This window comes from Pholcus phalangioides, unplaced genomic scaffold (assembly GCF_987345545.1).
Source record: "Pholcus phalangioides strain wild (caught in Gottingen) unplaced genomic scaffold, Ppha-v1.0 ptg000016l_1, whole genome shotgun sequence".
Lineage (NCBI taxonomy): Eukaryota > Metazoa > Arthropoda > Arachnida > Araneae > Pholcidae > Pholcus > Pholcus phalangioides.
Genome location: NW_028301609.1, coordinates 12,867,075 through 12,877,487, shown reverse-complemented (window position 1 = coordinate 12,877,487; position 10,413 = coordinate 12,867,075).

Sequence of the window (10,413 nt, the reverse complement as noted above, 5' to 3'; positions counted from 1 at the left end):
ACAATCGCATCGCGAGATTCCTGGTTCAAATCCTAGCGTCACCACAGTGGTGGTCGGCTGAAGTTGGTTTCCTGTGGTTCGTCCCAACTGCAAGGCGCGAATGCGAGCCGTTCTCCCACTTTGAAAAGTCTCGCCACAGAGAGCAATAGACCTACAAACGGTAAAAAATGTAACTCAATCTCACTACACTTCACTTCTGAAGTGGGACATAGATGGCAGTACTAAAAAATCAAACATACAAAAAATCAAAGTCAGGAGTGATCATATTCCTTACTAAAGGTTGGATTTTCTTTGTTACCCACTTAAAGCTGCCCGAATGGCGTGGTGGTAAGATGCTCGTCTACCACCGTGAATGGTTGCTGTCAACGTCCCAGGTTCAGACCTGAGGGAGGATATAGATAAGATCATATTTTCCCTAAACGAGCTTGAGGTGACCATCGATAGACAACCGATAGTCTTATTGGCTGCATTTTTAAAGTTTTATAAAAGAACTTTTGTTAAACTTTCATAGTGTAATAACGACCTAATACGTGTTCAAGAATATGAGAGTGGAACGGACGAAATTTGTACAGCTTTTAGGGGCTGTTCAAGTATTACGTCAGCAAATTTTTAGCCATTTTTGCCCCCCCCCCCATCAGCAAAATTCTGTCAGCGCTGCCCCCCTACCTCCTAAGGTATACTGGTGGGATCAGAAACGTAAGTGCGAGGGGGGGGGCATAGGGGGCTCGTGCGCCTCCCCCAGATAAAAAAAACTATTTTATTGAATGTAAAAAATATTTAAAAAAATTAAAATTTCGAAAGAAAATAACTTTATGTGTTATTATAATCGATTTCTGTTAATTTCAAGGCTATTTGAAGGGTAAGAACTCGAAATTTATCTTCAAGAAATTCATTGCAACTTACCCTTTAAGCCATATATGGTGAACCCTTGGCCCCACGGACCAAATGTGGCCCTGAAGGTTATCTGATTTGGCTTGCCCCCTCCTCAAACCCAATTTTGTAAAAATGAACTAAGCGGCGCACATACAGAGCGCTTAAATAACCCGTGGCACAATTCCAAAACATTTAAGTGGCCCGTGCAACATTTTTAGAACACTGAAGTAGGCCCGTGGCACATTCAAAGATCACTTAAGAGCGCTTAAATAACCCGTGGCACAATTCCAAAACATTTAAGTGGCCCGTGCAACATTTTTAGAACACTGAAGTAGGCCCGTGGCACATTCAAAGATCACTTAAGAGCGCTTAAATAACCCGTGGCACAATTCCAAAACATTTAAGTGGCCCATGCAACATTTTTAGAACACCGAAGTAGGCCCGTGGCACATTCAAAGATCACTTAAGTAACCCGCGACACGGTTCCAGAACACTTAAACGATCTGCGGCTAATTTAGAGATCCCTGAGTGGCATGTGGCACAATTTTAGAGCATTTAAGCCGCCCCGCAGTGCGGTTCTACATCACTCAAGTTACCCGCGGGACATTCCCAGGTTACTTAAGTGATCCGTGGTATAATAACGGATTACTTGAGTGATGCGTTGTACAGTGCCACAGCACTTAAGCAGCCCGGACACAATTCCTGGGCACTTGAAAGATCCCTGAAACATTTGGAGATCGCTGAAGTGGTTCTGCGTAAGGGATTTATTATAAGGGAGAATGGTAGCCCACAAACTAGCGAAAGATTTTTGTCGTTTTTGGCGCACTGAGTAAGATGCCATTAAGTATATTTCATATTTTCATGAAGTGGCACCCGTTCTCCTGGTTGATGAAGTAAGCATCATCCAATCCCCTCCCCACCCCATCATCAAAAGTCTCGGAAACTCCCTCCTCCCCCATCGATGCTGACGTAATAGTTCAATGACCCCCCCCCCCTTACAGTCAGCAAAACCATAAATACGCGGTGGCGGAGGACGCTCGAGCACTTCCAGTACTTTGAGGCACGGGGGCAGAGCACCCCGTTTCTAAGCTTAGAATTGATTCTGAAATGGAAATATTCTCCTACGTGTGTAAGGGGGGAAACGAAAGTGTTTTAGACTTATGGGTGCTCTGTTGAACTTTGTGTACGAAATTTTCATTGCTGAATTTATACTGCCGGGTTGCTCGGCCCAGGGTAGCTTTTTTCCTTTTTTTCATGCCACGAATTCATTATAGAGACTCTCGTGAAAAGTCTGACTTGGGCGCCCTACCAAATATCTCAGCCTAGAGATCCTGCTACAGAATGGGGTGGAGGCATGTGTCGAGTGCACCAGGCCTAGTCAGGGACGCAACTAGATAATTTGTCACCTCGGGCAAACCGGCATTTTGATGTCCATTGCCATGTAAACAAGCAGTTAAAAGGGAATTCGGTGCCACTTCTGATCCAGCGCCCAGGGCACCAGACCCACTTGCCCCCCCCCCCTCCCCCAGCTGCGACCCTGGGCCGAGCAACAAGGCAGGATGAAATGAAAATTTCGTACACAAAGTTCAACAGAGCACCCATAAGTCTAAAGCACTTTCGTTTCCCCTTAAGGGCCATTCAAGTATTACGTAAGCAGATTTTTAACCATTTTTGACCCCCTCCTCCCCCCTTGTCAGCAAAAGTCAGCAAAACACTGACCCCCCCCCCCCCCCCCGTCAGCTAAATTTCGTCAGCAGCTTAGAATATTTCATATCTTCAAAAAAGGTGGTTGATGACGTAAGCAACCTTCAACCCCCCCCCCCCGTCAGCAAAAGTCAGCAAATCCGAAACCCCCCTCGATGCTGACGTAATACTTGAATGACCCCTTACGTATGAGAATATTTCGATTTCAGAATCAATTCTAAGCTTAGACACGGGGGCCGAGCACCCCCGTGCCTCAAAGTAGAATCAGAAGTGGCACCGAATTCCCTCTTAAGTGCTTGTTCTACATGGCAATGGCCATCAAAATGCCGGTTTGCCCGAGTGACAAATTATCTAATAACGGCCCTGGCTCGGCCTGGTGCATTCGACATGCCTCCACCCCATTCTGTAGCAGGATCTCTAGCCCCCAAGTCAGGCTTTTCATGAAGACCTCTATAATGAATTCATGATCATGAAAAAAGGGAAAAAAGTTAATCGTGTTCCAAGGCTGGAGTCCTGTCAGCTCCACGACTCCCCCCCTCCCCTCCGTCAAGAGTGGGGCTGACATGGCCTAAACCAACACCCCCGAAAGAGGGTGTTGTTGAGCTCTTTAGGGGGGTGTTGCCCTAGCCCTGTGCCCAGGACGATTCTCATCATTTTATGGGCAGTTATTTATATGTGCATATTACTTCAGTAATAAGTGTTTGTTTTTTCACGCAATAAATCAACTAAATTGGGGGCCTGTTACCTATCTAACCTGGGGTTCCACCAAAAGTCCCAGCCTTGGAGTCCTGCTCCAGGACGGGAGGCCATGGTGCTTGACACCCAACAGCTCTAACGCCCCACAAGCACCTACCCACTCCCCTCTCCCATCGAGCACTCACTCACACGTTTGAAATACTACCGAGTAATATTATGCAGTCCATCAGGATGGTATCAGAAAGCAGGACCGTAACTAGAAGGGGGGGGGGTCACTCTAAATTTAGCGGGGGCGGCAGTTTTAAGTGGAAAGAATACCATTACAAAATTAATCAAATTTCAAAATTGGGGGGGGGGGCAAATGCTGGGAGATTTTTGCCCCCGGGCGGCAAAAATCCTACTTACGGCCCGGTCAGAAGGTGCTCGAGTACCTCAGAATTGAGTCAGAAATCAAAAAATTCCTCATGAAAATATAACTCTTATATAAGGATAAGTTTTTGTCTTTCCCCATTATATTGGATCATGTGGATCAGTGGTTCTCAACTTTTGGAATCCCGCGGCCCGGTTGAGTATCTTTTTTCGAGTGGAAGGCCGGTCACATAAACACGACTATGGGAAATAAATGGGGAAGAATTAAAAGATGAATCACTCACACACACGGCCAGGTTTGACTGATGCCAGGGCCCGGTACCGGGCCGCGGCCAGGTGGTTGAGAAACACTAGTGTAGATTACCTGAAGACGCATTAAACGATCATTGGTGATTAAATTTATTTAGTTATGAATACTTTAAAAGTATTCGATCCGGAAAAACACATGTTAAGTATAGGGGAAAAAGAGCGGTTTGGTTGGGCTTAACTTGTCAGCCCATAGGGTTGCCACAATTGCTTCAATTTTCGTGCCTGATGTCACCTCCGTAGTATTCCAGTCGAATCCCGTTTTAACGAATACCGTTATAGCGAAAATCTCGTTTTAATGAACAGTTTTCTAATACCCCCCAAATAAGTTTACATAGAAACAATGCAAAAACCTGGAATTCCTTTATAACGAAATTTCGGTATAACGAAGTGATTTGTCCGGTCTCTTGGAGTTCGTTATAACGAGATTCGACTGTATAACCCTCCTTGGATCCCTCCGCAGAAATCGTTGATTGAGCGCAAATCGGCTGTTCCTCTTCTTTGCCCTCGCTGCTCGGGTATGGGGGGGGGGGTGGTGCAGAAAAAAAACAATTCAATTGCTTTCGCTGTGCTAGTCTCTATTATACACTCCCGTACTCTCTTGGTCGCCTCACTCTGGGCGCGGTCTAAATCTGTGTATACCACTGTGGAATACTTTCCAGATTTAATAGCAATGCTATGATTTAATACATCAAAAGGGCCGTCGTAACAAAGTCGGGGGACCCTGAGCCAAAACAGCTTTTGTGTCCTATGATTTCATATAGGCTAAAAGTGTCGAGACGCCGAATTCGGCAACAAAAACCGTATACTTTTTGGCTGGCTAGTTTGGATACTTTATTACCGAATTGAAAGAAATGCCCACTACGTCACTCACTTGCTCCCTAAGTTACTCACTTGCTCACCAGGTCGCTCACTTACTTCACAGATCACTCATTTAATTACCGGATCGCTCACTCACAATGTCTCTCGAACATTCTCTTAGTACGCCGTTACACCCTACGTCCCTCACTCACTTCCTAGTTCACTCACTTTGTAATTCACTCACTAGATCACTCATTCTCTCATCAACTCACTAGGTCACTCACTCTATTATACATTTAATCAATGGGTCGCTCACTCTGTCACTTCACTCTGTCTCTCTCACTGACTAGTTCGCTCGCTCCCACCCGCTTACTCACTAACTAGGTCGCTCACTATGTTACATTAAAAGGACATTTCAATGAAAGAAGTTTAGAGTTATCGAAAAAAAATAATTTCATAATTGATGAAAATTTATAATTAATGAAAAAAATAGTTACAGAATTTCTGAAAGAAATAATTGCGGAGCTACTGATAGAAGTAATTTCATAATTTTTTAGAATAATTTCAGAATTTTTCAGAATAATTTCATAATTTTTTAGAATAATTTCAGAATTGTCATGAGAGTAATTTCAGAATTTTTCAGAATAATTTCAGAATTGTCATGAGAGTAATTTCAGAATTGTAATGAGACTAATTTCAGAATTGTCATGAGAGTAATTTCAGAATTGTCATGAGAGTAATTTCAGAATTTTTCAGAATAATTTCAGAATTTTTCAGAATAATTTCAGAATAATTTCAGAATTTTTCAGAATAATTTCAGAATTTTTCAGAATAATTTCAGAATTGTCATGAGAGTAATTTCAGAATTTTTCAGAATAATTTCAGAATTTTTCAGAATAAATACAAATACAAATACAACGCCACAACAGGCAAATTGCCCAACGAGGTGGCTGACTTAAGAACATCATGGATCCCCCGAGCCATTTTTTGGAGGCCCTACCTACTACTGCTACACCACACATGCACCCCCCCCCCCCGCGGAACCCCCCAACGAACCCCCAACGAATCGGTACATGCGGGAATGTGCGTGTACGTGTAGTGCAACCTGAAGTAAAGTTTGTTTCTGTGTAATGCTTGTTATGTGTAGTGCTGTCATCTGCCCCCAGTTTTTCTAACTATGAGTGAAGTGTTATGGTTGAATGATTTACCGTTGTAGGACTGTTGCTCTCTGTGGCGAGGCGAGACTTTTTAACGGGGAGATCGGCTCGCATTTGCGCCTTGAAGTTGGGAACCACAGAAAACCAACTTCAGCCGACCACCACTGTGGGGTTCGAACCCGGATCCTCGCATCACGAGTCCGGCACTATAACCACTCGACCACCACAGCGGCAAAAACTTTTTCAATGTCCTATCGGGATTCGAACCCATAATTTCAGAATTTTTCAGAATAATTTCAGAATAATTTTAGAATTTTTCAGAATAATTTCAGAATTTTTCAGAATTTTTCAGAATAATTTCAGAATAATTTCAGAATTTTTCAGAATAATTTCAGAATTGTCATGAGAGTAATTTCAGAATTTTTCTGAATAATTTCAGAATTGTCATGAGAGTAATTTCAGAATTGTCATGAGAGTAATTTCAGAATTGTCATGAGAGTAATTTCAGAATTGTCATGAGAGTAATTTCAGAATTGTCATGAGAGTAATTTCAGAATTTTTCAGAATAATTTCAGAATTTTTCAGAATAATTTCACAATAATTTCACAATAATTTCAGAATTTTTCAGAATAATTTCAGAATTTTTCAGAATAATTTCAGAATTTTTCAGAATAATTTCACAATAATTTCAGAATTTTTCAGAATAATTTCAGAATTGTCATGAGAGTAATTTCAGAATTGTCATGAGTGTAATTTCAGAATTGTCATGAGAGTAGTTTCAGAATTGTCATGAGTGTAATTTCAGAATTTTTCAGAATAATTTCAGAATTTTTCAGAATAATTTCAGAATTTTTCAGAATGATTTCAGAATTTTTCAGAATGATTTCAGAATAATTTCAGAATTTTTCAGAATAATTTCAGAATAATTTCGGAATTTTTCATGATTGTCATGAGAGTAATTTCAGAATTTTTCAGAATAATTTCAGAATTGTCATGAGTAATTTCGGAATTGTTAAAAGCAATAATTCAAGGAAAAAATTGTCAATTTTTGAAAGAAATGATTGCATGATTAATGTAAATTTTCAATTAATGAAAAAATAATTCCAAAATTATTCAAAATTTCAGGTTTCAATAACGGAAATAACTGATTTAAAAAAACCTGATTAATTAATGAAAGGAAGTTATTTTATCGAAATGAATAAAATTTCAAATTTAATGAAAAAATAATAATTTCAGAGCAAATAAGAAAGTGTTCATTAAAATTTGGCGAGATCTGTCCAATAACCGAGAATACCGTGGTATGACTTGGTGGCCCGCGGGATTCGTGGAAAGTTCGAACTTGGCTCGAAATGTCTGAAAGTTTGAAGACCCCCTTGGGCCTCAGACTCATCAAAGCTTACGCTATACTAGAGAGGCAAAAAACTGAGCTCGAACGAAAACTGTGGCTTGCGCATATCGTCCCCATGCGCGTGTTTATTTATTATGTGAGCTGGTTACAACCGTTGAAAAGTAAGCACGTGAGGCTTATGCGCTTACATTAATAACTTCAAATTGGAATTCGCATTCTCGAAGTTGTGTTGGCTAGAAATCTTCCAGCGAAATCGCCAAATCATCGAAGCCATCACTGACCAATTCCGTGGCAAGAGATGATTGTGAGGAAAAAAGTAATTATAATATTCCTTTTGGAACTTCTCATTCGCGACAGCGCGCACTATGCGATACTGGATGTCAACTTCCGTCCCCCGGGGACCGCAGAGGACGTCGTCTTCGGCGGTGATGGTGGGGCCAACGAACAGGACAAACCTAACGATTTGATGCAGCTGTTAACTTGATGAGTTAATTAAAGATAGTTAATCTTAACGAGATGAGTTAATTGATGGTAGTTAGGGAAAATCGAAATAGTTTATAGATATTATATAATAGTAGTAGTGATTCATGGAAAAACGAGCAGAAAAAGAAAGAAAAGTAAGAAGTTACAGTGAAGGTAAAAGAAACCTACTATAGTATAAGAATGTAGGTCAGGAGGCAAAATTTTGGGTAATAGTGAATCGCATGAGATGGGAAAGTTTAATCCCAGGAGACAGACTGTTGAATTTATGGGAAAAGCTATATTTTGGAATGCAGTTGTATGTAGTCGGAGATAATGAAGGAAATGTAATAAAACGGGACCCTAGTTGAGAATGTTAGGTGGGTAAAATAATATTCGTGTCAAGCTGAAGACCGTGGCACTGGAAATCTTATGAAAAATAAGATAAGGCTAATCTTTGTCGCTGGTCAAATGCATTGATTTACGAAGGAATGTGCGTCTAGACGGTTTCTATGGACGTGGAGCGGATCTAAATTAAATGGTAGGGTCAAAGGTTATGGGAATGTGAGATTTTCCCAGAGAAGGAGATGGGCCAATGAAATTATGTTTAATACTAAAAAGTGGTTCAGACGGGAAAAGAGAATTTCAAGATGAGCGAATGGAAAGTCTTGAAATAGCGCAAAAAGGTGGAGTTGAAATTATCAATCAAAATATAAAGAGATTTTAACAGAGAGAAAAGGAAAAATTCCGCAGACTAAGAGGGTTTTGGAGTGTTAGATCAGAGGGAGAGGGAGTCAGAAACTTAGGACAGAAGGATGACGTCGAAGAAATTGTGGTCTAGGATCTTTAAAGGGGTAAGTGATGCTCAATATGTATTGTCATGTTTTTAGAATAAGTGCCTCCACATCACTGAAAAAGTTAATTGTTAATGTGCATGTACCTGTGTAATCTGTAATGAATCATCATAATAATGTAAATAAATTCAATGTAAATTTAAATGGGAGTATACGTAATTATTTTCAAGTCTCTCAATAACTTCTAATTAGATTAGAATATGTTTAACCCTGGGTTACTACGGGGATTTGGGGTTGCTCTTCACTATAGAAGGAGACCTCAATCTCAGTAGGAAGTTACACAACGCGATGGGAATAATAGTACTGGCTTAAATGTAAAATGGGAACTGGCTACTAAGCATAAGGGGAGAGTCAACAATGGTGCCGTGACAGTAACGTTACATATAAATGATTTTGGAGACTGAAAATAATTTTTAAATGTTTATAATTTTGTTTTCAAATAAGTTAATTAATTGAATCTGGTACTTGCACTCAATTAACCACTAAACAAAATGAGCCACAGTAATGAAGTAGAATCATCCGGTGACAGAGCAGCTGTCAAAATAAATACAATTGCGGGTTATTTAGGCCTCCTTAATAGTTTCTCCGGTTCAGAGCCGTCTTATCCGGCGGAATATTTCCTCCAATCTATAGAGGAAATTGGTAGAATTGCGGAATGGGCAGATACAGAAAAATTGATTGTGCTTAAAGCAAAATTGAAGGGAAGAGCCGCTGAATTTCTGGCAAACAGTCCGGAACTAAGAGAGGAAAGAAATTATGAGCGATTCAAGACAGAATTTTTGAGACATTTCAAGAATGAATTTCCTTTAACTTACCATCTCCAGAACTTTACGGGATGTAGACAAAAACCGAATGAATCGGTCAAGGATTTTGCCTCGCGTGTAAAAAATGCTGCTTTCGGTTTCCTGCAAGGAGCAAATTTCAATAGTCCAGATGTTGAACGATTGGCAGATCGTACTAAATTGTCACAATTTTTAGCGGGGCTGAACCCTAAAATACAAAAACATGTATTAAACCATGACCCCCAAGATTTGGCCACCGCAATCAAATTTGCTGCCCTTGTAGAGGGAAATGAGGGAATTAGTCGTAACTATGGTACAGTAAATGCCATAGAGAGGCAAGCAACGGGCAATTCTTTTGAATTGAACACATTGCAGTCTATGTTAGCGGAAGTAGCGAAAGAAAGTATGCTCCAGCGTACATCAATGGAAAAATTGGCTCAAGAATTACGAGAAGTAAAAGAAGGAAATGTCCTTGCTCGTAGGGGAAGAGGGGTCCCATCACAAATGTCAACTACCCCACTTCCAGCTCAACGTAATATGCAGAGGTTTGAGGTGCCTCCGCGATTTTCGGGTCGAGGTTTCCAGCCGAGAGGGAATCTCGCGTGTTTTGGATGTGGGTCAACCACCCACCTATTGCGAAATTGTTTTCGCAGAGGGAATCCCCGTCAGCAGCAGGATTTTCGTAGGGGACAGGTTTCTTCCAATAACTGGGGCACTAGGAGAGAGACAGGGTTTTGTAAACAGCAGGTTTTCCGACCTCGGAAGTGACGGTCATGGGGTAGGGGAAGACATGTAAATAGAAAAGAAAACATTGTATATAGGATTCAACAAAATCAGGTTAGGGGTTTTCCTCTACCGATTGTGACAGTGAAAGTCGGAGATATAGAATTTTGTGCTCTTATTGATTCTGGTGCTTGTATTAGTGTAATTGATTCTAGTATTATGAATAATATAATGTGTACTGTGAAGTGTCGTCAATTAAGAAATCAAAATATTGAAATTCGTGGTGTAACTGGCCAGACGTTACCACACGAAGCGTGTTATAGCATACCTATAAATTTGGG